General features: G+C 34.0%; 1 long non-coding RNA gene and 1 pseudogene across 1 annotated transcript in view; both read left to right on the plus strand.

The window, feature by feature from the left end:
- Nucleotides 1–24,969, plus strand: part of LOC150056400 (uncharacterized) — a 105,686-nt gene that overhangs the window by 16,298 nt on the left and 64,419 nt on the right. The gene's annotated exons all lie outside the window — the stretch shown is intronic.
- On the plus strand, nt 1,720–2,935 carry LOC150056401 (ribosome biogenesis protein BRX1 homolog pseudogene; annotated as a pseudogene).

Below are 24,969 nucleotides of genomic sequence, written 5' to 3' on the forward strand. Positions count from 1 at the left end.
TAACATAATTCTTTTTTATATTAAATTCTTACCTGGTTCCTAAAATACTAACAATACAAACAAAAAATAAGAACACTGTTACTCCTATGTCAATTGCTCTACTAACTTCACAGTTGTGTGCTTGGAGACATGTTGAGAGAAAATATTAAAATATTTTAAAGCCACATGGGATTATTAAAAACTGGAATGAATCCCCTAAATCTTTGAGATCAATTGCTTTCTCTCAAGAAGAAAAAAGAAATACAAACTCTCTGTACTTCACTGGAAACATGTAATTCCCAGGTGTTAGTTCAAGCAATCTTCCTACAGAGTGGTCAATGAATATACTGGAACATTAGAAGAGGAAGAAATTAACTAAATTCATCATTTCCTCTTAGTTTTGCATTTTCATGCAATTATTTCTCTTTACTTGTCTAGCAAGACAGAACTCATCTTTGAAAACCTCACTGTCCTTTAGCTTAATGTAAATAATGATTCTTGAAAATCTTTCCAGAAACTACAAATATGTGGCCTGACTGAGAAGTTGGAAGATTGCTATCTAACTATGACTTTTACATATAAAATACAAGAGCATTTCATACTTTCATTAAAAAGATAGTAAGCGTTGAAAGTAATCAATGAGTTATCTTTTAGTTACTCTAAGTGGCAAGCTTGACAACTGACATTGAACTCACTATTGCACCCTGGAAATTTCCTTCTGTCATCATTAAACCCCAGGTATAGAAATATCTGCCTACATGTGTAAGGGCAGCTGTGACCCTGTGCTTTTAGGAGATCCCTGGTGAGAATGAAAGGTAAAGCAAAGAAATATGTAAGCATTTTAAGTGACAGAAAAGCACTCTCAGAAAAAAACATTCTTATTTCTATCTTTCTTTCATTTACTTCATGGCCATCAGAGAATCCTCTGGGAATATTGATGCTTTCGCTGAGCGGGAATCAAAACACAAGTTACATATTAATATAAAAATAAAGTTGATGATGAACTTAACTCTTTTTAAACAGTTTATCATGTTTTCTGCCTCTTCCTTCCCAATGATCTCCCAACTGCAATGTCTGTCAAAACTTATTTTCAGAATTTCTCTTTGCTGTATATTTGAAAGCTGTCTACCATAAGGTAAACATTCACATAATTGGGAATAATGAAGAAGAAAAATTAGGACATCTCTGTCTTTCTTAATGAGATATGAAAAGATTTTGTTACTGATAAATTGTAGATGTAGATAGATGATCCATAGACAGACAGATAGATAGATGGTCAATAGATAGACGTACAGATAAATGCATTTTCTTCCCTTGAGTAGTAAAAGTCTCATATCACAACCAAACTCTTAGATAAACAAGATAGTTTAAAAGATAATGCAAAAATGGCAGTTACTTCCTTTGTTTTAAAATTCTGAGTCATGAATTATGAGTTCTCATTTATCTCTGGATGATAAACATACCTTTGTCAAGGGGTTGATGATTAGCTAATAAGAAAAATTGTAATGCATGGTGTACTTCCCATAATACTCCAGCAAATTAGTCATTTCCAAGCACACTGCAATACAACAAATTACGAAGAATTTTCAGTCAGGATTTAAAGGTCTTATAATCTATAAATTTTTGTTGCAAATTGGTGGGAAGTATAATTTGCAGATGCAAATCAATTTGTGTCACATACTTAAAAACTTTCAGGTGTATATTATCTGATTCATAAATAAGAATGCCCACAAGGGGGCAAGATGGCGGCAACCAAGAGGAAGCGGCGTGGAGACTTGCTGCTCAAAGCGAAGAAGCCAAAAAGAGATGGAAAAGAGGCCGGGAAGCCAGCTACGCAGCCAGAAGACGTGGAGGAAGAAGATCGAAATTGTATCCCAGGCCCCGTTTGCAAGGGCAAATGGAAAAATAAGGAACGGATTCTCATCTTTTCTTCCAGAGGAATAAATTTTAGAACAAGACATTTAATGCAGGACTTGAGAATGTTGATGCCTCATTCTAAAGCAGATACTAAAATGGATCGTAAAGATAAATTATTTGTGATTAATGAGGTCTGTGAAATGAAAAATTGCAATAAGTGTATCTATTTTGAAGCTAAGAAAAAGCAAGATCTCTATATGTGGCTTTCAAATTCACCTCATGGGCCATCTGCCAAATTCCTTGTTCAGAATATTCATACCCTGGCTGAACTGAAGATGACTGGCAACTGCTGGAAAGGTTCTAGGCCACTTTTGTCTTTTGATCCTGCCTTTGATGAATTGCCACATTATGCTTTGTTAAAAGAACTCTTAATTCAGATATTTAGTACACCTCGATATCATCCCAAAAGCCAACCATTTGTGGACCATGTTTTTACTTTCACCATTTTGGATAATAGGATATGGTTTCGGAACTTTCAGATCATAGAAGAAGATGCTGCTCTTGTAGAAATAGGACCTCGTTTTGTCTTAAATCTCATAAAGATTTTCCAGGGAAGTTTTGGAGGACCAACATTATATGAAAATCCTCACTACCAATCACCAAATATGCATGGACGGATCATAAGATCCATCACAGCTGCAAAATACAGAGAGAAACAACAAGTGAAGGATGTTCAGAAACTGAAAAAGAAAGAGCCAAAGACTGTTCTTCCACATGATCTTACTGAAGATGTTTTTGCTGTACCAGCTGAGGAAAAAACAGTAGAAATACAGTGGGTAAAACCAGAGCCCAAAGTAGATTTGAAAGCAAGAAAGAAGAGGGTTTATAAAAGGCAAAGGAAAATTCAACAGAAGATGAATAGAGGGAATGCAAAATGAATCCATGGATAACTTTTGTTTTTCAGTTATTGTATATTTGTATTCTGTGTGTAAATACTTTTATTATCCAGGATCTCTTTATATCATTAACATGCCATTTAAAAATTTAAATCTTAAATTTAGTGATGTTTTGCCTTTTTCTAAATAAAATGTCTCTAGAATTCAAAAAAAAAAAAAAGAATGCCCACAAATTATTTTGAAGGCTTTACTATTCTTTTTGCCAGCGTTGTTGGCCTATAAGCATTCAGAAAAGTTCGGGGAAGCTCATATGTACAAGTTCCATCCCTTCTGCCTCCAGTGCACAAAAACAAATCAGTAATCTATCTCGTTTATTTCTTTGAAAATGGTGCTCTTGAAGTACGCCTTGCAGATAGATTATCTATCCCTCACAGCAAAGCTTCACAATGGGAGTCTAATAATTGCTCCTTTTCTAATTTCACTAAATGAGTTATAATTATTTTATGTCTGTTTTATGGTTACTGAATAGTATTAACCTAAACTCTAATTATAATATAGCTTTCAAAGAAATGTATGGACACCAAATTGATGAACAGCGAGCTTATGTAGAACATCCCATAAAGCAGACACACAGCTAATAGTTTTAGAAATAGCATGTTAAAATTCAGAAGCACAATTCATTTGTGAATGAAACAGGGTATAAAATGAGTTATATTTTTTAAGTCTAGATAGACAGGAACATATTATTGTTATTAATAAAAATAAAATGAATTTACAATTAAGCATAAAATTGCTGTGTTCTAATATGTTTGAAACCAGTGACAGATGTCTCTGGTTCATGTCATACATGAAATGTAAGTTTGTATTATCCATTGACTCATTTAATCTTAAACAATCTTACCAAAACAAGTTTTATGTCAATAAAGTAGATTGTATTATTGGAGGACTAACTTGCCTAAAATATTTTTAATAGACTCACATTATGTTAAATTTTTGTGTTAATATTTTAACTAAAATATTACTCTTTGAACTTATCATAAAATGGAAGCAAAATAGTGCATGCTTCCATCTTTTTTGTCTCTTGTTTTCATTCTTGTTTTTTGAGATAAGATATTTCTATACTGTATGCGTGGTTTCACACTCCTGTATTCAGGTGATCCTTACTCATCCTCCTGAGTAACTAAGACTAAAGGCATATACTGTGTATTTTAAATAAATTTTTAATATATACTTTTTGAAATACTCCAACAAATATGAGAATATGAACATAAAGATGGAATGGATTCCTTACACCAAGAGTGCATTATTATTTTGTTGTCTTTTACTAAAGTAAATAGCAATTTAAATCAGTCATTCCATAATAGACAAAATACTACTAGCTTACCCTAAAAGTATTGATTCACTCAGAGTTTTGGATATATGAATGGGAAAACAAGTTTCCAGGCCAGTCTGGATTGCACAGTGAGATTGTCTTTCAAAACAAATAACAGAAAACTTAAAGGTGCAAATTTAGTTTATTTTTCATTTTATGTTTCTAATTTGAAAAATATTTACATATTTGTAGTATATTTTAAGTACTGACAATAGTAATATATGGATTATTTTTTAAAAAGTCTTACTTTCCAAAACATTCAAGTAAAATTATTAAAGCATATGTATGCTTACTTCTCACTGGCAGACATTTCTCAATGGAAGCAGAAACTGAAATACCAATTCAGAAAATAAAATTTTTAATGAAAAAAATTACAAGGTATGATATGTTAAATAAACATATTAAAACAACTGCTTGCCACATTGAATGTTGTCATTATTTTCATTATTTTATTGCTTGATTCCCACTATCCTACTCTCTATAGAGCCAACAGTACCATATATTAACTTGCTAATATTAATGATTACAGCTCTTATTTAATAGGAATTTATAATGAGTCACATAAGTCCACTTTGTTGGTTATGTTTTCAGGAACTTTTTAGTATTATGTGGATAAAATACTGGGGTTCAGAGAGATTAAATAACTCAATTGCTGAAGCATTGATGCTGAACTTGAATCATAGAATATTGTCTCCATTGTCAACAAGCAAAATGTTTCTTTGAAGATGGCTAAAATTCACACTAGCCTTGATGTCTTTCTACCATTTCCAATATTTCAAAATAGGTCAGTTCTTTCCCAGAAACCTAGACTACACTCTGATTTGGACTAATAAATATTTATGTAATGCCTATAATATGCCAAGCACTGTTACCTAGGAATTCAGAGAGGAAAAAAAAAACATAATCTCATATCCCAAAGAGGGTCTAAAGTTTAGTTTTGATGACTATATGTTTAGATAATTCACATATAATTTATTAGCCTGTGAATAAAATTCATACCTATAGGACATGAATGCAATCAAGAAATACTTCATAGAAGAGCCAATAGTTTGACCTAGTGGTAGAGTGCTTACCTACCATGCACGAAGACCCAGATTTGATTCCTCGGTACAACATACATAGAAAAAGCCAGAAGTGGTGCTGAGGCTCAAGTGGTAGAGCTCTAGCCTTGAGAAAGTCCAAGGACAGTCCTTAGGTCCTGAGCTCAAGCCCAGGGCTGGCAAAAAAAAATACTTCATATAAATTACACCTGAATAAAAACATATGGTTTAGTTCTTATTAGTTGAAGGAGTTTTCTGAATTAAAGAAGAGCTTTCTACAGGCGTAGAGAATCTAAAGATTAGAACTCAGAATTTCTATTCTACCAAAGATGAATGCAGATTGAAATATTTAATGGGTATGTTATTATATTGGTCTTTGGTTTACTTTAGATTAAAGAAAACTAGGGAGTAGCCAGATGATGAATGAGAAAGGTGAATAGCCGATGGTGTGAATCCTTGTCATTTATAACTCCATGCAGCCAAGAAATTAGGTTCTGTATTTCCAAACGAAACACATTGTTCAAATAAATCAATGAATTGAATTATTATGAAGACTGTGATGCTTGTTATTACATGATGTATGGTATAAGAACTATCAACCTGATTACTATCTAATAGTTTAGAAAAACTTATTTTGTGTTATCACTGATGTACAACTTGGATGTTGATTCATTTTACCTTTGTCCAATTATTAAAAGTCTGGGAAAGCTTATTTAAAGTCTATATAGATCACGAGCTTCTGTTGATTTAATAGGAGAAGAAGTAAATATTTGATACCAACATTGGTTTTAAGGCAAAATGTATTTGCGTTGCATCCTTTTTATTTTTTGCATTTTTCTTAGTTTTCAAGGCTTTATCAAAGAAGATGAACTCATTTAAATGGCTATGAATTTGCTTAGCAAAATCAATTTCTGTGTGATCTGTTCTACCTCCTACCAATAGCATATTTACAATAAGAAAGTAAGTTGGCAGATTTGTATTATATCAACACTTTATACTACTTTCCATATTTTTTCCAGTTATAAAGTAAACTGGGTTATTTTCTCTTCTCTTGATTGGCTATGAAAAAACATCTGGGTCTCTTGAGTTTATCATCTTTGCACCCTTCATGCCATTTGGCCATCTTTATGAATTCAAAATGGGTTTCCATCTGCTGAAAGCTTTTCAGCATGTTTATCTTTCATTCTTTACCACGAGTAGCATTCCATAATGCACTGGTGTGTGTGTGTGTGTGTGTGTGTGTGTGTGTGTGTGTGTGTGTGTGTGTGTGTGTGTGTGCGCGCGCGTGTGTGTTTAGCAAAGCTGGGTATACAGTGTGGGAAGGCACACTGTGGTTACACATTTGCTCAGCCGTAGTGCATGAGAGGTTCACTCTTGGCAATTATGAGCTAACTTAGAAAGAAGAGACTTCATCATTTGAGTCCTCCATTCAGCGGCACAAAAAGACATAAATAATGTATTATTTAGTTCTGTGCCCTAAAATTCAGTATGACAAAAATATCATGAAATTACTTACTGTTCAGTACCTCAGTAATAATGATCAAAACAAGGAGAAGAAATCATGTGAATCTGAAATGTTCTTTTTTTTTGTCTTTCCAGGGTTTCACTAGAATCTTCAGGTTTTAGTATTATTATGAAGTGAATAAGCAACTCATTACAATGTTGCCAACTACATGAGAGATTTTAAACCAGAAACATTGTTCCAAATTCACATTTACACTGACAATAGAATTGCATAGAAAATTTTGTTGTTGTTGTTGTTGTTCTTTACTAGTCCTGGGGCTTGAACTCAGGGTTTGAGCACTGTCTTTCAGCTTTCTTCAAGGCTACAGCTCTACCACTTGAGCCAGAGCACCACTTCTGGCTGTTTATATGTATGTGGTACTGAGGAACCAAACCCTCTTCTTCATTCATCCTAGATAAGCTCTCTATCACTAGGACAAACTCTTGTCCACTCCCCCCAGTCTTTTTCTTGTGCAAGTCCCAAGCTTGAGCTAAGACATGAGAATTGTCCTTGGGCCGTTTCAAAGCTAGAGCTCTACCACTTGAGCCACAGCATCACTTCTGGCATTTTCTAAATATGTGGCACCAAAGGAATCGAACCCTGGTCTTTTTGCACTTTGGGTAAGCACTCTACCACTAAGCCAAACTCCCTGCCCCTACATAGAACATTTTTTTAACGATGAATAAAACAGATTCTGCGTGTATTACATATCCAGTTCTAACTCAAGATTTCTTGCAAATGGATCCATCCATGTGGGCAGTTATAACATCTCTAAAATTAAGGTCCCTATCAAAGGTAATAGAATATCCCAACCTATCATAACCAAGTGTGCTGACATACTTTTAAAATGTAGCTTTAGTTGAAGGTACGTAATATTGAGTAATACACAGCACTCATACAAATCCCCAAAGAACTGAAAAGTTTACAATTAGCTCAAGAAGGTGAGAAATACATATATAATTGTTCAGCATGCCGAAGAATCTGCAATTGTGTTATACTAAAGTACTTAAGTTTTTTATTTGAATATATAGTAAGGTGAAAGCACAGAAACTAGTTTAAAAAAACAAATTGTGCTACATTATTTAATCTAGATATTGTTCAATTTTTGTTGATCAATGATGAATAATTACCAGTACACATAACAGGTAGATTTTCTGTCTAAAAATACTCAGACATCAAGGAAATGTAAAGTATGTAATTGCTATTATTATTATTTTTATTATTATTTTGCCTGTCCTGGGGACTGAACTCAGGATCTGAGCACTGTTCTTGGGCTTTCCTCAAGGCCAAAACCAAAGCGCCATTTCTGGCTTTTTCTAAGTATGTGGTACTGAGGACTCTACCACTAGGCCAAACTCCAAGCCCAGATATAATTACTAACCACTGTAAGATTTATCTTAATAATGATCAAAGGTTGTTATAATCCTATAACCAGAGAACTACTTATCTCACTAAAATACATAGTAATTTCCCCACATTTTCTAGTCCAATTCTCTTTCCTAAACAGTCTTTTTAAAAATATTTTTCTAGTGGTGGGGCTTGAACTCTGTGTCTGGGCACTGTCCTTGAGCTCTTCAGCTCCAGGCTACTGCACTATCCTTGAGTCACAGCCCTACTTCCGTTTTTCTACTGGTTAACTGAAGATAAGAGTCTCATGGACTTTAGCACCTTGATCCTTAGATCTGAGCTTCCTGAGTAGCTAGGATTACAGGCTTGAGCCACGGTACCTGGTTCTATCTTATTTTTGATCATTTGTTTCTACTCTTTCAGTATATTTTTCCTTTTCTATTACTGTGTTTTTCTTTCTAGTAGGTATTCCATTAAGGTAAGTAGCAGTCTCAAGTCAAACCCACATTTGTCATTGAGTATGCAACTGTGCTGAAAATAAGCCACATTTTTTTTCTTTTTTTGTGCCAATCCTGGGGACTGAACTCAGGGCCTGACCACTTTCTCTGAGCTTTCTCAAGGCTAGAGCTCTATCACTTGACCACAGCACCACTTCTGGCCTATTTTGTATGTGGTACCAAGGAAATGAACCCAGGATGTTGTGCATGCTAGGCAAGCACCCTACCAACTAGGCCAAATTCCCTTTCCTAAACCACTATTTTTTCATCAGCATAGATAGAGAAATACCACTCTTTAGCACATTGCTAAAGCATAAAACAAGGTAATATGTGGTGCAATGTGGATCATGTGATGTGGAGCAGTGGTTTTTACTATGCCTTTATAAGAAATTATGGAAAATTCATCTTGAATTATGGATAGGAATGTCCAAGAACATCAAAAGATAATTTACATTAAGTTTTGTTCCCCAAAGCAGATCTACTTTGATCCTCAAACTCCTTTAATATACAGAGCATGAAATCATGACTCCTGTCCACTATTGTTAATCTATTTTCATCCTAATATGTGAATTTCTATATTTTTAAAATTAAAGCTAGGTATTTTTAAATAGTTTATTTTGTTATGTCCATTATTTTCTGTTCTTCTTACTGATGCTAGGACCGTGAATTGATATTCTTTATTTTCAATCTCTATACTTCCTTTTGTCAATAATTACCTCATACAAATTCACAATAAATCTAATCAGCCTTGTAGCAAGGGTCTTCCTTGATTAATTTATTTTTATATACTCAAAAGTACTAGCTAAGTGCCTGATCACAGAAGGCACTCCACAGCACATTTTATCTTTTTTCCATGAATGAATTAATAAGTAGTTGGGGATACTTGATTTTGGAATGATTAGGCAGTATTTAAATATCCTATTGCTGGGTACTGTTGGTCTCACACCTATAATCCTAGCTACTCAGAAAGCTGAGATAAGAGGATTGCAGATCAAAACCAGCCTGAGCAGGAATCCTGAAAACCAATAATGGTGCTGTGGCTCAATTAGGCAGGGAAATAACCTTCAGCAAAAAAAAGAGCTCAAGGACAGTGCCTAGTCCCAGAGTTCATGCCCTACAACCCCCTAAAAAAGAAAAATAAATCCTCTAAAGTTTTGGAGATTTCATGCCATTTGAACAGTAAATTCTCTCTATGTATCTAATCTGATAAGTAATCTAAATAGAATACTCAGTTTGCAACTGTTTATCATATCATCTCATAATTCCTATCTGGTGTCAGACTGATCACTGGCTCACTGGTTTATTTCAGACTCATTTTCCTCACATGCTGTTGGTCTGTTCATGGTACCCCTGAGTTTGTTGTGTGTTTGTTTTTGTTTTGTCAGTTGTATGGCTTGATTTAAGAGCCTGGGTGCTCTCCCTGAACTCTTGCTCAAGGCTAGTGCTCTATGACTGAGTCATGGAGCCATTCTGGTTTTTGAATGTTTAATCTGGGGGCAGTAGACCCATAGTATAATTCTTTTTATTCACTGAACTCGACCTAAGCTGATCAGTTGTCCTGAAAATAGTTTTCTATCTTTTATAGTTTACCTATTGCCTTGGAAATTGATATCTTCATTTCTGTTTAATTCCTCTATTCTAACTTCCAATTTAAATGTTTCAATGCAAGACTTTATTTTGTAGCTGGTGTCTCAACTCTATAATCCTACCTACTCAGGAGGCTGAAACCTGGAAGACTGTGGTTTATAGCCAGCCTTAGAAAAAAAGTCTGGGAGTCTCCATCTATAAAATAACTAGGGGGAATAAAAGATGTGGCTTAAGTGGTAGAGTGCCAGATGTTATTCAACAAGCTCAGGAGAAAACAAGGTCCTATGTTCAAATCCCCATATAAACAAATAGACAGAATTAAATGCAGGATTTTTAACTTCAGTGTCTTAACCTCATACAAATCGAAGTAGAATTCTTCAAGAATATTTTCAAATATCAACTATGATAATAATTTCAAAATATAACTGACTTTGTCAGAAACCTAGAGTCTTAGTAGATTAAGGTATGGCATACCAAATATCTGTACTTTTTCTTTCTTTATTGCTAGAATAACGTATAGAGAGGTTACAGGTACATTTGTTAGGTAATAGGTGCAGTATTTCTCACACATTGATACCCCATCTCATGTTTATATCCCCATTTCCCTACCCATGGACTTTTCTTCTTCTCTCTCTCCTGTTCTCTCCCTTTTTCACACACACACACACACACACACACACACACACACACACACACACATACACCTAGATGATCTTGAAAACTCAATTGCAAGAAACATTGCTTTAGAGTACTTGTATTAGAAGAATGTCCTTCTGAATTGTCACAATTGTAGCAATTGTGCAACAGTTGTGATGATTCCTTACCTGACTTCTGGAGTGTTTTATTTTATTTTTATAAAATCTCTGTTTCAGCAGAAGAAACTTTTCACTCAAAATACAACGCATGTGGATAAGTGTGTACGCAAGGGAAGAGGACCTCTAGAATGGTGCTATGAATAGCTCAGAGATCCTTTTTCTCTATTAAAACAAACACAATTGATATACACTGCTAAAAATATAATGATTTAAAGTCATTGGAAATTACTCAGGACATAAAAAATACTATGAACATTCAATAAGGAAAACTGAAGAGTTTACAATTTGCTCAAGAAGGTGGGAAATGCAGATATAATTTTTCAGCATGCAAAGGAATCTGCAATTGTGTTATACTAAATTAAAGAGCAGCAAGAATGGATGATTTTCTCCTTATGTCTTCCTTCTTTTCACATCAGCTTCATTTGAACTCCATTCTGGGCAGGTAAAGCTAAGTGCACATTGCTCCTTTGTCCTTTTAGGTCTTGGTAAGGACCAGTATTTAATTCATGAGTGAAACAAGACAGCAGAATTACTCATCTTCCCAGTCCTGTTTATAGATTCTATTCCAAACAAGAGCATCTGAGCAGTAAGGATTTATCTTCATTCATTCAATTCCAACTTGAAAGAAAGAATATCAAGAGAAAAAAAAAATGGTTGTTTTTATAATTCTCTCCTCCCTAGCCTTCTAGCAGAGGTGTCATGGAAGAAAAGACTGTTTGAAAAGACATCTCTCCATCCAAGAACAATGCCATGAATATGGAGCCAAGGTATTTTTCAGACTGAAACAGAATAGTGTCCACATTCTCAATTCCAGAGTAACTGCACAGAAGTTTAATACAGGGAAAGAGATGGGCTGTAAGAAAAGAGATTTTAGTCTCTATCTCAGACTATTTTGAGTTGATGTGAAGTGAGCCCAGTGTAGTTTTGTCTGTTGTTTGGTGACGGTTGTCTTTTTCTGTTTGTTTGTGTTGCCTGTGCTGCGCCTTGAGCTCTGGGCCTAGGCACTATCCCTAAGCTCCTTTTGCTCAAAGCTAGCACATTACCACTTCAGCCATAGCACCACTTGTGGCTTTTTCTGTGATTAATTGGAGATAAGAGTATCATGGACATTCCTGCCTGGGCTGGCTTTGAACTGTGATCCTCAGATTTCATCCACCTGAATAGTTAGGATAGCAGGACCTGGAGAACACCTGTAATGCGCCTTAATATAGTTTTGGAAATAATACTGGAGTGTAGGATAGGAAGTTAAATATGCTTATTCCATTAAAATAAAAGGCTAAATCTAAAGAAAGAAAAAAAACAAATGAAGCAAAAATTTAAAAATAAAGAACTTTTAAAATTTTAATTCTATGGAAATACCCATACAAACTACATATTATATATGCACACATGTATATGCATATGTAAATATACATGTGTATATGTGTCTGTATATGACAAAATAATATAATAATGTATATTTTATATAAAATTTATATGTACATACAGAGAGAGAGAGAGAGAGAGAGAGAAAAGGGAAAAAGAGAGGGAAAGAAAGGGAGAAATCCAAATTTCTGAGACTCAATTTGCTAAAAATCTAATATAAAGGATACACCTTTGGTAACAATAATAAACCAAAGTAACATTTATATAGAGGTAAAATTCTTGCAAAAGTATATAAAATACCAGAATAGAATTTAATAAGTACGGAGAATAATCTAGTAATTTAAAATTGTACAAGAAGTAAATCTCCCTTGGCAATATACTTACACTCTGAATATCTATCAAATATTTAAAATACAGTTAATATCATCTCCTTACAAACTTCAAAAATTAGAAGAGATAGCCTGGAGCAGGTGGCTTATGCTGTAATCTTAGTTACTCAGAAGGCTAAGATCTTATGATTGAGGTTCAAAGCCATTAGGGAAAGGAAAGTACATGAGGCTTTTTTTTTCTCATAGGGCTTGAACTCTGGATTTAGGTGCTATCCTTTAGCTTTTCAGCTCAAAGCTACCACTCTACCACTTTAAGCCACAGATGCATTTCTACTTTTCTGGTGATTAATTGGAGATAAGAGTCTCAAGGAATTTGGTACCCAGGCTAGGTTTGAAATGCAATCCATAGGTCTCAGACTCCAGAGTAGCTTGGATTATAGTTGTGAGCCACTGTGCCTGGCCCATGACTTACAAAAAATTGGCAGAACTAGAGCTATGATTCAAGTGATAATGTGCTAGCTTTGAATAAAAGTTCAGGAACAGTGCTCAGGAGCAAGAAAAAACAGAATAGATGAAACATCTAATTTCTTTATGATGTCATTAATACTCATACCAAAACCCAATAAAATAATCGTAATAAAAACCACATATTTCCTGCACAAATTACTGGCACACCAGCACCAAAATAACTAGCCATTATACCAGCCAATGACGAGGTAGCTTTAACCCAAGAACATAAGATTGGATCTTTTGAAAATCATTTTAGGTAAAACAAAGTATCAACAAAGTAAAATATTTCTGACCAATTTAATAGACACTTGGAAAACAAATGACAAAATCCAAGAAAATCTGAAGTTAAAATTACTGCATAAAGTCCTAAAATAAGGAACATCCTTGAAATCCTCAGCATGTTCTAAACAGCCAAATGAAAAAACCTCATGCATGCATTGATTGTTAAGATAAGCAACATATGATATATTAACATGTTAGACTATTACTCAATAATAAAAAGAAATTGGTAACTGATAAAATTGATCCAACATTAAAAACTATGAAAACATACATTAAATGAATATGGTCTCAAATCCTACACATTGTTAAATTCCATATGTATGAAATGTTCAGAATTGTCATATCTAAGGAGATAAAAATAAAGTTAATAATAATGGAGAATTGGCATTTATGAAAAGTAGAAATGACTTCTATTGTGTAGTAATTTCTAAAGTTATATTCTAAAATATAGAATAAATATTCTAAACTGAGCTTATAATTATAGTTGCACAATTCTATGTGAATCGATTTATAAATTTTGATTATCAATTTTAACTGGATAAACTACATATGCATTAGACTATCTTTAATATAGCCTGGAAGATGTTAAGTTTGTGAGACTTTTTGCATTGCTCTGTAAATTTATAAAGAATCCATAAGTTCTTAAACATAGAAAGTAAAAATCCTATACATATACATTATATGATGTAGAAAAGAGCCCCCAAATAGTTTCTCTAAAAAAACGTCTTGTTAATCATGTTCATTTAAGTGTTCATGGCAGGTATTATTATTTGGATAAGAATTGTCAAAGAAGTATATGAAAAGAAGAAGAAATGTTTGGCCATAATCAAGTCCAGTGTATCTATCCAAGAGCTATGAAAAAATTCTTTCCACTTGTTGGGACTATGGTTATTACCACTGTAATAGGTAGTTATAGAAACATTTTCTTCCTATTTTGGGCATGCTATCTGATTCTTTCCCAGTTACAATAATTTATGTCAGATTCTCATCTCATGTCTGCAATAATTTGCGCCAAATACTGTTTATTATAAATTCTTTTTCCATATATGTACCCTGTGCAATTGTTTTACATGTGTCTTAATTTGAACCAGAAGTATGCATTTCTTATGAAATATATATTTTAATTATTTGAGCAATACTAAAGACAGCTACTATAAGTAGGTGTTAAAATATATTGAGTGATTAGTATGTGCTAGGTTCTTTCTAAGGACAAAAGGATTAATCCTCTTTAAATAGACAGCAAAACAGAAATTACAATTTTCTCTTTAAATAGAAAAAATGGAGTATTCTTTATTTTTAACTTCTTCCTTTGGTTTGGAAATGGAAATTGGATTGTTTTTACTGCATTCGTTGTTTTTTACCCAATTCTATCCCATCACAAGACTTCCCACGTAAACAAACTCCACATCAGTTCAGTGATTAACTGAACCTTGATATTTCTTTGTAATCAGAATCCTGCATAAATATCTTTGGCTGCCATGTGTTTAAAAGTGAGGCCAACATGCTATGATAAATAATTTTCTCTTCATAATTGAAGAATAAAGACCAAGAACAAAGGTTCGCTCTCTTTTATGCCCTAACCTATTTCAGTTTAAAACTTCCTCAGCAGCTTCTCATTTTCTCATCAGATTTCTGCATCCCAGTATTCATGTTTCAATTTCCCCAGTTAAAACCTGAGTGTTCCTGTGTATCTATCTATCGTGAAATCATCCTCTGTTCAGCCAGTCCACCCTTCTTGTCCCCTGTCTGTACATATTTTTATCCAATGTGACTGCTTGCAGTATTTTGCTAATAGCCTTGAACCCTGCTCTGACCATTTGCTGGCTTCTAGCCATCCAAAACATTGCTGGAGGTGGGGCTCGGGGAGTGAGCTGCCATGTTAAATCGCCTCTTTCCCTCCCTCTGGGAAAGGACCTTAACCTCCAGCACTTTCAGTCAATCACAGTCCAAGAGAGAACCTTGAAAATGTTCTGCAACACTGATTGGTTCCATAAAATATGCTGGCTGGATGTAGAAGTTGAGTTTCTTTTAGCTTATTTCATAATAAAGGGCAACGCATGTGCTGTATTCATAGTAATTCAAATCTGACACAAATAATACAGCAAATAATTACAATGACCTTTAACTCACCTCAAATTTAAACAAAGGTTAAGCTGCCCTTTACTAAAGTAAATATTTTCTGTAGTCAAATAAATGCAGACACCTTTGGAGAGCAGAATATATTGCCAAACTAAATGAATCTGAAAATGGTTACAACAGAATAATTTCAAAACATAAAGAATGCAAGAATCTTCAATATAAACAACATTCACACATGCCGACATCTGCCATTATTAATTTACCTTACAATATTTCCAGTAGGCTTCCCCATATGTTTGCTGAAAACTGTTGCTTGAAATTTCTGTCCAGAAAGGTAGAGTTCAAAAAGAAATATTAAAGGAGACTTTAGCTCTCATTTTCATATTCAGATATGTTTACTTCAGATATTTTACTTCATAAAACTGAACAAGACTCAATCATTGAAAAAGCTATCACAAATACCTTGAATTTTGAAAAAATAAACCCAGAAGACAATGTGCAGAGAGTAGCTGATAAATTTGTTTTTCTTTTTATTTTGTTTTAATTCCAAGATTTCCTTCTTGGTTAGATAAGACCCAGGTGTGCTTTTACCCACTTTAATTTGTTTAGTCTAAGTCTACATCAAATGGCACTTAAAAAGAAACCCTGTGGAATTAGGGGTGGGCTATTATATATATATATATATATACATATATATATATTCTTTAATTCCAAATGTTTATTTAAAAAATAATTCCTCTCTTTCTGAGGTCCAAATGCTAATGATATGTTGACTGTGAAAAACAAGACACCAGCTTGTTATTGCAATTGGTATCACCATCAAATTCTCCCTTCATTAAAATAAATCCACCTGATTTAATTAGAAGTACTCAACATGCCTATAATATTTTTGGTCACAATTTAAATTACATATCTCAAACAGGGATTAAATTTGCATTTAATAGGACAATAATTGCACGTTAAAAGGAAAACTAAGTTTCTTTCTTTTTGTTTCTCTAAAGGCAGCTTTGCCAACTCTGTTATTAAGGCCCAAGATGTTCTTAGAAACTTAAATTAATGGGTTTATTTTTAACCATTTAAAAACAAATGCCAAGTACGAGGTCAGTAGAAACCTCTTCCATGTCTTCCCCAGCTTTGACTCAGCAAATTTTTTTGTTTCTCACCCCCTGCTCTGAGGTGTTGGAAAAATGATATTGGCATGGCCATTTTCCTAAGAATGGAGTTTGTCTGTGGGATCAGAGGTTGATCTATTATTACTAGCTGGAGAAAGTTCATGTGATCTTAAATATTGTGGCTCTTCTTTGGATTCTGTGTCTGTACAGAATGACTGGCATTGACCAGAAAGAAATGATTAGGAATGAGAGGGAAAAGGACCTTTTAGTAAAATACCTGTGGGAAGATACTGGACTCCTGATTTTGCTGAATCTCTCTATTTTCTGCCTTGTTTTATTAGTATATGAAACTTGGTGAGGGGTTATCTTCCTTTCTATCTCATGAGCCAAATAGCCTCCTGCAATTCCTAATCTTTGAATCTCCTCTTTCTGATTCCCTCTGAGGAGAGAAATCCTCCTACATTTTCTGACAGCTTCCTCCTCTGGGAAGTTTTTCCAGGGGAGGCATTTCCATTATATTCCAAGGGATCTTCACATGTACTTAGCAATAGAAGTCAAGACATTAAAACTTGTAAAACTTAAATTAATACAATTGTTCAGGAGAACCTGCTTCTATGTTTAAAATAACCATGGCTCTTCAAGATTTGAAATAATCTACTCCTGAGAAGGTTTATTTTGTTTTCCTTTGTTTTTTAGTGAGTTATGGCTCTTGGACTCACATCCTGGCCATTGTCTCTGAGCTCTTTTGCTGAAGGCTGTCACTGTGCCATTTTGAGTCACAGCTCCATGTCTGTGTTTTTGGGTTTAGTTTTTGTTTTTCTCCCTGGTGTTTAATTGGACATAGGAGTGTCACAGAGTATCCTGAAATCCTGAGTATCCTGAGTAGCTAGGAATATAGGTATCCTCTGAGAAGTTTTGATTATTCACTCTAAATTAAAATATACCTCTGTTCTGAGATTCTATATCGTTCATTATAAAGAAATGCCTACTGAGAGAATTTTGTACATATCATTACCACCAAAATTCATGACTATAGTTTAAGTGTGAACCACACTGATGCCACCAAATAGTGGATGCAGTATTAAATATGTGCTTGAGGGCTGACTTTTGGTTCTCTTATGAACATGTATAAAGTTAGATTTTGAATGTATTTGACTATCCAACATTGAAATTTGTTTGCTATTCTTGTCTGTTTTTATATTCTGTCCTTGGATTACAAATATATAAGAAAATCTAAAATACATTGGTAATTACAAACATCTCTAACACTTGATAAATTCATTTTTCCTGGTCTTTTGATATAATGCTAACTTCATTATTGCTGTAGTTAAAATGTTGATTCTTTCTGAGCTGCAAGTTTTTGTTTTGTCCATAAGCAGACTTTATACTATAAGAGTAAGAGTGAGAAGAGGCAAATTACTAATTATAATGCTTAGAATCACTAATATTTTTAAAAATGCTGTTGTCATTTTGTTTAGTATCTAAAGATTCATACAGAAATAGTTGTAATGTTTCCAAAAACTAGAAAGGGCTATCATACTGGCCAAACTAGGGGTGGGGGGAGGAAGATTTAAAAAGTAACAGAAAATGTCATGAAGCTCTTTTTTTAATATATGAAATACTTTTGTTATAGGAAAAGCATGAAACTTGCATCACTTACAAGAATACATGCCTAAGACTAGCTATAAAGAGAACAGTGTTCAAAAGAACCAGGAAACCTTGGGAATAAAGCACCAGCCAAGATTTTAGCTGCTTCACCAACAAGTGGAATGAGCATAGATTCTAAACATGCTGTGGAACTTGAAGCCATTAGAGGTACAGCATGGATGCTGGAAGAATGACATGGTCATCTGCTTAGAGCTATGTGGAATGCAATTCTGTTACACATGGAAGTAGATGTATGTCAGATATAGGCAATGGGAATAATACAAGCACAAGGACAGAATGTATTGTTACTGCAGTGCTGTGAAAAAAATTGAGAATGAGATGTTAGCAATACTGTCACATCTCTAAGAGAAACTAATGAAAAGTGATTTTGCATTCGGAGTAACTCCTCTTTCTAATAATCATTCAACACAAACTCGGATGCATGCATTCACACACATACACACACACACCACACATTTATCCTCACAGAGAAAATGATCATATTTTTCTCTGTGTAACTCACGTTATTATTGTTTCTGTCTCCAGAGTGCTAGGATTTCAGGAGAGTACAAACATGCCCAAGTGTGTATGTTTTCAACATGACCTCTTATGCCATCTTTCACATATTTGTAAACCTTTATGAAACCGCAGTTTAGAGATACCAGAATCTACCTTCAGAGGGAAATTAATTTACTTTGAATATCGAGTAGGGCAACTAGGGAGACATAGTATTGTTGATGAAGACAACAACAGTAGCATTGTGTATATTGGACAGGTACAGAAGGTACCTTATTGTCCTCAGTTGTTAAGGATGAGGTTGTCACATCATCTCTTTGGGGAACAGTTAGTTATCCCATTGCTGAAAAATACAGAGACCATGAATAGAAAATGCTTTTTCTCACCTCAATCTTTTGTGAAGCTGCAACTCTTGATTGTTTTAGCATGCTTTACCTCACACATGATGTAATTAAACCTGTAACAATTTTTTTGTTTTCATTTTGTCCGCCCTGAAGCTAATTTGAAGTGTTACCATTTTATCTTTGGTAATGTTATTATACTTTACTTCATCTCTTTCTTTATATCACCTCTCCCTTTATAATGTTCACCCTTTCCTTTGATTCAATCTTGCATCACATTATTGTCTAATTTTTAAAAAAATAATCTTAAATATGTAGGGGAACAAGGCAGGATATAAAGTAATTAATAAGTAAAATAAATCCAGGCATTTTAGCCCCACATATTACCTGACTGCCATTACCACATAATATGAACCACATTGCACTGTTTAAATGAAAGAAGGCAAAGGTCTCAAGTTGGTGGCTAGCAAGCTACATCTTGCCTGCTGACATGTTTTATTTGACTCACATGGTGTGTTTAAAGTGTGACTTTTTTTGCAAATCTAAAATTTGGGAAATTTTACACAGAATAAAGTTCTTAAAGGAGCCTTTCCTGCATGACAGACTTTTCTTGAGTAAAAGCCAGGCTTTCTCCAGTCCATGCCAACCTTATCCTGTAATACTTCTGCTGCCTTACAGTTGATTCAGTTGTATTCATCAATACAGCCTCATAGACATTGTAAAGATTTGGTTCTTGGTCCCTGTATTAATAAGATGAACGATTTCCTTGAATTTTTCCAGCGGTTCTTTTGTCATATTGGGACAATAGCGAACACAAAAATTTTGCTTCTTCCTGCCATGCTAGGAATAACATATCTTGTTTAAATCCAGTTGGCTAGTTTATAATATTTCAATCCATGTAATATAACTTCATGTATTGGGGTATTCAGTCCACCACAATCCTTAAAATATAGTGGTGAATCTTAAAATAAATTCTTACATCAGCTGTCAGACACTTCTGTCCTATAACTAGTTCTTATCATAGCATTCTCAGAAGCTCAATTTTCTTTTCATCAGAGCAATGAAGAGTACTGTGCTATAAAATAGAAGCATAATTTTAAAAGAAAGTGTAATCAAACACAGTGATGCTTAGAGACACCTGCATAAAAAATTAAAATAAAAGCTTAGAACCACTGCTTTGAGAAATTATGTAACTTCATAAACATTTAATAGTATTTATATCTTCTATGTAAGCAGAGAAGGCTGCCATGTCCTCCTGCTAGATGATTTGGTGAGTATAGCTCATACTAAATATGTGTATAATCTGGGCAAATACATGAAACTATCTCATGCTAGTTATTGTTTTAAGGAAAAATGGTTAGATAAATTGTTTTTAGCAACCAGAATGCTTGTCCAGGCTTCCTAACCCTTGCCTTGAAATATAGCTATCTGATTTATATGTACTCCACATAAAATATGTGTGAACTGTCACAGCTATTTTATATGAATTGATGATGGGCATTGTGTCTCAAAATTCACCGCAAATCTTTCCATGTCAGGAATGAAAAAAACACATTGGTATACAAATCATTTTTTCCCCTGAAGTTAAACACTATTCTAACAAAAACATAGCTTTTGTGTAATTGGCTGTTTTTGTTAATAAATAATTATGCTCAAAGGACTTCATTACTTGGTTTAAGCTTTGGGAAATCCAAAATATAGAGTCTCTCAGTTTGTAGACATTTCTGTGTCATCACCAACTTGTTTATTCTCTGAATATTGTTTGTTTCTGACTGAAAAGAAAGAAAGCCCATTCAGTAGCATCAAAGTGGATGTTGTCCTTAGCAATCTGCATGGGAATCAGTAGCAGGGGGCTTGCCTCAATGTCTGTGGTTCAAGGGGGGATGTCACTCTTCAGAGACAGAGTGAGCAATAGAAGGCAGGGAAGTTTCTGAATGACCTCACAGCATGAGACCAGCGGTCAGTACTGTAATAATGGTTTACATTGGCAGGACTCCACTTCTGGGGTGGTCCACAGTGACACTGTCAAGAGTCTCTTTCATTAGTCCTGTGAATACCATCGGGACACATTAGTTGAAAGGTGAAAAGTTGGAAACACTGCTGTTTTTCCTGGCTGAGGATAAGGAGAGCCATTTAGGAACTTAGAAGAAGCTGTCTTTGGGGGGAAAAAAAGAAAGCAAAATTGTACAGAATGCCATCCCAATTTTCATAAACTCTTGAATAAGTATGATACAAACTCTTTGATTAGTAAACTCTTTTCTCTGTCTTGTAGGAAATGTGGCTTCCTTTTGGTAGTGTTTTTGTTTGCTTTGGTTAGGTTGTTTTGCTATGCCTGATTAAATTTTTAGGAAATTTTATTTTAGTTAAATTAAAGGGTGTGTATGTCAGGTTACAAGTAACAGCAAATTTCTAAGATTAAAAGCAAATAGGATAAAATAAACAAAATATATCTTATCTATTTATTTGATAAAGACGTTTTGGTTTTTCTCTTTAAAAAGAAGATTGATAAGTAAAACAACTTGATAAAGAGCTGAGTTACATATACCTGGGTACAAGTAAATTTTCCTTTTAAATCCTTTATCAGTACTCACATTATTTATGATCTATATTAGCAGCTGCTTATATGAGCTATATGTCTATACATTATATAATGTAGGTTATAGTTATATATACTACAGGTACATATTTTATATACTTATATATTTTCTCCATATATTTCACATATATGGGAGAACATATATTTGAATAATTTTATAAGTTGAATTGGCATTATCTAGAGGAGTTTAAAATTACTAGAGCATGTCACATTTTAGAAGTAATTTACGTTTTATGTAATCTCAATTCTAGTAAGTCTTGAAATAGATCTAAAATTACTTCATATATCCATAAGCACCTCCTAATATGATTGAATGACATTTTATTTTTTTTTGCATTTTTTATTGTAATTAGTAAAAGGGTTACATGATATTTGCCAGATAGAAGGTGCATTAATTCACATACATTCATACCCTTTCACATGTCTTGGTACCCATTTCCCTCCCCCCCCCCCCATGACATTTTAGTAGCCTGAAACTTAATGATAAGAAATGATGACTTGATCATCTATTCAATATGCTTAGAACTAAGAGAGTTACCTGATGCAAGTGCAATTACATACTTTTCCCCTGCCAGGACATAATGTCAGATACTACTGTGAGAATGTTCTAAGATTCATCTTTGTGAAAGCTCTAAAAAAGAAAAAAAACTATAGTTTACCAAGTATTTCCTATACCTTATTGTCTTTTCTGTATTTTGAATATAGGAACCCATTTTTCTCATGCTGTTCCAAACTTAACTTGCTTTGGAGAAACAAACTGGAAATCTACTTTTATAAAGGTACAAAGAACGCCTGGCGCAGTGGTGCATGCCTGTAATCCTACTACTCGGGAGGCTGAGATCTGAGGATCAAGGTTAAAAAATCAGCCCGGGCACAAAAGGACCTGAGACTTATCTCCAATTAACCTCTAGAAAATGGTTCATTGGTTTGGATCCGTTCTCAGGTTTTCTCATTGTAGGTTTGGTTGGGAAATTAACCAACCTTGCTATTTTAACTAAATTGTCTATTCGTGGAATTCCCAAATCATATCACTATTAGGCGCTCTCTCAAGGGAACAACTACAGGCTCCCTTATTTTGTTTGCAGTTCCCTAAGAGTTCAGAGAAATGGTGCTCAAATTATTAAAATTAACATTAATCTAACATTAATAGGAATCTTAAGAATAATACATAGGCCAAAAGTACCATTATTATATTGCTTGGAGATATTCACAGTGATATGAAACATGTTACTTAGATAAACATAAAGTTATGAAAACCTTGTAAGCACATAACTTTAAAACTGGTACTGATTATATCCATTATTATTATCACCATCATTATTTGGCACTAGTTCTAGGACTTGGACTCTAGGCTGTGCTCTCATTTCTTTTCTTGGCTCAAGGCTGGTGTTTTATACTTTGAGCCATTCCTCTACTTTGGATTTTTGCTGGTTAATTCAATAGGAGTTTCACAGATCTTTCAGTCCTGCGTGGCTTTGAATCACTATTCTCTAAATAGCAAGTATTATAGAAAAGGGCGACCAGAGACCAGATCTGTTAATTTTTCTCATTTATAGGTAATTACCAACATGAATAAATGAAATATTGTATACAATTGACTGTTTCAGCTTCTAAGGATAGGGAATAGAGCATTTCACAAGTTATTATTCTAATGGTACTGATGGTTGATGCCTGCATTCTTACTCAGAAGGCTCTGATCTGAAATGTATGTTCAAAACCATCTTTCACAGTAAGTCCATGAGACTATAACCAATCCAACTAACCAGCAAAAATAAAGGCAGACATGGAATTATGGCTATGTCAAAGAGCAACAGACATGAACAAAAAACAAAGCCAGACAATAGTAGAAGGTCCTGAGTTCAAGTGCTAGTATATACCACACACACACACATACACACACACACACACACACACACACACACACACACACCTTTGTTTTTATAGGAGAGCTAGTAAAAATTTCCATGCACTGATAAAAACTGGCTGAATTAATATTTTCTATTTTTTATATTTCACATAAACACTGGTATTAAGAAACATAAAAAACATAATAGCCTTAGTATTATAGAATATGATTTATTTCCCAGGTTTATGATCATACATGAAAATTTAGGTCTCTCAATAGAATCATATTGTTAGATACATTGTCACAATTTGTTGTGATTGATCACCTAGGTGATGGGTTAATACTTATTATATCATACTAGCCAGTTTGTCTTACAAAAATAAATGAATTTAGGGACCAGGTGTTTGGCCTAGTAATAGAGTGCTTGCCTAACATGCATGAAAACCCAGGTTCAATTCCTCGGTACTATGTACATAGAAAAGCTGGAAGTGATGCTGTGGCTCAAGGACAGTGTTCAGATCTCATGACTGGCAAAAAAAATATTAAAGGAAGATTTTATGTAACACCCATAAGAAGGTGATATCTAAATAAAAATAAATTCATTGAGCATTTTGGAATTTAGAATTTTTGTTATTTCCATGAGTGGCAAAGGTTATTTTTGTCATGAGTGTTTTCTAAGTCATGAGTATTCATATATGTGATTTCTTCCACTAGGATCTATATCAACCATTTCTCTTTCAGAAATAATATGGGACTTACATGGAAATTAATATTATATTAATGTGTGTATCTACAGATGCATCTATTCTATCTATCTATCTATCTATCTATCTATCTATCTATCTATCTATCTGTATATGTCTGTAAAATAGGATTTGGTTTCCCATATTTTATATAAAATGCCTGATGTGTTAATAGAAGTATTAATCTAATTATATTTCTGAGTACTAAAAGTATAATTTTTTCAAAAAAAGGGAAAGAATTTTTTTAAAGAAAAGAGTAGAAGAGAAGGAAATAAGGGAAATAATTGAGTTGTCCTCTCTAGTTTGCACAACGATGCAGTATGGGTCTCTGGGCCCCAACCAATGTAAACTGAAATAAGAATGAAGTTGACTATTGGAAAGGCTAATTTGCAGAAACCACACGAGGAACTCCATGAGCGCAGTCCAGATAACAAAAATATTATCATACATTGTTTACAGTGGAGTTAGTCAGTTTATTAGTTAGAGTGCTTCATTATGTATAAAAGATGCCGATGATAGTCTCCTAGTCAAAATAAACAGGCATAAAGTGCTCTGCATATACAATTTGTAGGGAATACTTACTATGCTATTTATTTAATAATTGACCATAAATGGAGTCAAAGTGCAAAGGGAAAAACTAAAAAAAAGCAGTCCACTAAGGGCTTTTTGAAAGATTGATAAATAATGTGGAATCTCAATTAGGCTAAAG

Source organism: Megascapheus bottae, chromosome 12 (genome assembly GCF_031878675.1).
Source record: "Megascapheus bottae isolate mThoBot1 chromosome 12, mThoBot2.hap1, whole genome shotgun sequence".
Taxonomy (NCBI): domain Eukaryota; kingdom Metazoa; phylum Chordata; class Mammalia; order Rodentia; family Geomyidae; genus Megascapheus; species Megascapheus bottae.